Source organism: Camelus ferus, chromosome 1, assembly GCF_009834535.1.
Source record: "Camelus ferus isolate YT-003-E chromosome 1, BCGSAC_Cfer_1.0, whole genome shotgun sequence".
NCBI classification, from domain to species: domain Eukaryota; kingdom Metazoa; phylum Chordata; class Mammalia; order Artiodactyla; family Camelidae; genus Camelus; species Camelus ferus.
In genome coordinates this window covers 70,921,236-70,924,431 of record NC_045696.1, presented here as the reverse complement: position 1 = coordinate 70,924,431, position 3,196 = coordinate 70,921,236, and the positions used below count along the sequence as shown (strand labels likewise).

Genomic DNA, 3,196 nt, shown 5'->3' with positions numbered 1-3,196 from the left:
CCTTGTAAATATCCTGCTTCTAATAAAAATTTCCCTTACAGATTTAGCACCCACTTTCCTGATTTTTACTAAAATGGTTGCAAAATGATGATTTTAAATTCAACCATTCCCTCCATATTTATTAGTACTTTCTAGGTCCATAAGATGTCCCAGGTTCATGTTGTACTTTCCATGTTCTAGCCCTGGAATCAGCTATTTCTACAAGGAGCTCTGGTTCCTTTTATTGGTTGCCTTTACTGTTGAGGATATTTTCACTGCATGAATCATAGTGAGAGGTTAGCAGCATTTTCCCCTTCAGTATTTTATAGATGTTGTTCCATTGTCTTCTGGTTTGCGTTATTTCTGATTAAGCCACATGATGCTTTCAATAGTTTCCATTTACCTACTGGATTTCCCCAGTTTATTCACTCACTGTGTTCATGAATTTTCCCCTTCAAATCCTTAAACATTTTTATAATGGCAGTTTTAAAGTCTTTATTTTTGAAATTTTAATTTAAAAATATAAAAACTTTAATTTAAAAAATTGAAAAATTTAAATAAAAAATTTTAAATGTGTAATTGACATATAACATTATATAAGCTTGAAGTGTACAAACATACTGAGTGGATAATTATATAAATTGCTATTTAATTTTTCTTGTTTCTTTCCTCAGTTTGTTTAGCTCATTTCACATCTTGTATTTTGTCCATTTCTATCCTGAAAATTTGAATTTTGGTGTTTTACATCATCAAGTGCCTATTTAATAATATTTAATTTGTGTTGGATATTGTGTCACAATTTTCATGTTTCTTTGCTGTTTTGGAGGGGAATAAATTTGTCAGCTGAAGATATTAGTCTGTCATTATTTTCTTCTCATAGTGGCTTGGTATAGATTCTACCTGTCATTTGTTTATTTAAAAGTGTGTTGAATTTTCCTGGCCTGTCAATAACAGGTGTTTCTTTGTGGGAAGGGTGAAAGGCTTGGGTGGCTTACTAAGATCCTTAGTTCAAGAATGCCCTCTTCTAGTGATAAGTGGAGTGAAATTCTTTAATAGATTGTCCTTTTGTGAGGGAAAAGTTGGTGTGTCTTCTGTTACTGTGATTTTCTTTCATTTCCATAGGACTCCTACTTTTCACCATTTCCCCCTTTTCTTTCATTTCTCAGTCTGCAAGTAGTGCCTACCTCTTCTAGGTTGCCTTCCTCTCCCTAGAACTAGAGCCTTTCAAAGAGTGCTACGTTTGGTCCTACATTTTTGAGCCTCTCCTAGATTCCTCAGTAGCCAGTGGTCTGGCCGGCCAGGTTGCAGAACTGTTCTCAGCCTGCCTGCCTGCCTTCCTTCCTTCCTTCCTTCCCCTCCTTTTTCTTTCTTTCTCTCTCTCTACCTTTCTTTCTTTCTCTCTCTCTGTCTTTCTTTCTATGGATTTATTCAACCCAAAACAATCTCTTCCAACTTGACTGAGGTGGCTGACCATGTCCACGACCAAATCCGCCTTTATTTTTATTTTTATTAAAACATTTTTATTGAAGTAGTTAATTTACAATATTGTGTTAGTTTCAGGTGTACAGCAAAGTGATTCAGCTATACATGTATATGCATATGTCTATATTCTTTTTTATTCTTTTCTATTATAGCTTATTACAAGATATTGAATGTAATTCCCTGTGCTATACAGCAAAACCTCGTTGTTTTTCTGTTTTTTATATGGCAGTGTGCATCTGCTAATCCCATACTCCCAATTTATCCCTTCTTCCTCTTCCCCTTTGGTAAACATAAGTTTATTTTCTATGTATGTGAGTCTTTTTCTGTTTTGTAACAAATCCACCTTTAAACTGGAATTTGGTCTCTGATCCAGCCTGGCCTCAGCTCTCCTGTCGGCACCAGGGGGCACAGTGCTTGGTCGTAGGCATCTCTGTCCACTTCCCCTCCTGTGAGTCTCGCAGGTTGTTCTCCCTCTAGACCCATGGGCTGTGGTCTGCAGTCTCGGGTTGAATGCAGTGCAGGTTGGCAGGCATGTCTCAGGGGGCAGGTGGAGGTTAATCACAGAAGTACTGGGTACCCTTGTTGGAAAGGTACCAGTAGGAATGTCTCCAGGCAAGCTGTCCTTCCTGTAGCCAGGTGATGTAAGACTGCATGGCTTTCATAATGTGAAAATTGGGCACATCCTTGTCTGCCAGCTCGGGGTGTTTAGGCATATGGACATCCTTCCTGGCCACCATCACCTGCTCCTGAAAAAGGAGTTCATAAGTGGCAATCCAGTCCTTCTTGGTCATTCACACTGCAATGGCTGCTGCCTCTGGGGCTGAAGTTGAAAAAGGATCTGAAGACCCTGTGTGTGTCCCTGGAGCTGAGGTTTCATATTCTACATAATGTAATGTTGAAAATGTCCTTAACTTAGCAAAAATGTAGTTATGTGCTATATTGAACATCTTTCCCTGTCTTTACATGTTTGTATGCCATAAGGTATCACATCTTCTTTATCCATTCATTTTTTGATAGACATTTAGGTTGCTTTCATATCTTGGCAATTGTGAATAATGCTTCTACGAATATTGGGGGGCATGTGTTTTCGAATTAGAATTTTCTGTATATATGCCCAGGAATGGGATTGCTGAATCATATGGTAGCTGTATTTTTAGGTTTTTAAGGAAACTCTGTACTGTTTTCCATAGTGGCTTCACCAATTTACATTCCCACCAATGGTGAAGGAGGATTCCCTTTCTCCACATCATCTTCAGCATTTATTATTTGTAGACTTTTTGATGATGGTCATTCTGACAGGTGTGAGGTGATACCTCATTGTGGTTTTGATTTGCATTTCTCTAACAATTAGTGATATTAAGCATCATTTCATGTGCCTGTATATCTTTGGTGAGATGTCTGTTTAGGTCTTCTGCCCATTTTTTGATTGGGTTATTTGTTTTTGATGCTGTTAAATAAGATGTGCTGTCTGTATATTTTGGATATTAACCCCTTGTCAGTTGCACTTGCAAATATTTTCTACCACTCTGTAGGTTGTCTTTCCATTTTGTTGATGATTTCCTTTGTTATGCAAAACCTTTTGATTAGGCCCAATTTGTTTATTTTTGCTTTTATTTCTTTTGCCTTGGGAGATTGATCTAAGAAAATATTGCTATGATTTATGTCAGAGAATGTTTTGCCTATGTTCTCTTCTAGGAGTTTTATGGTATCATGTCTTATATTTAGGTATTTAAAC

General features: G+C 37.3%; 1 pseudogene; it reads right to left on the bottom strand.

Moving 5' to 3' along the window:
* Positions 1 to 1,044: 1,044 nt before the first annotated feature.
* LOC102508444 lies at positions 1,045 to 2,462 on the bottom strand (annotated as a pseudogene).
* Between the last annotated feature and the right edge of the window lie 734 nt (positions 2,463 to 3,196).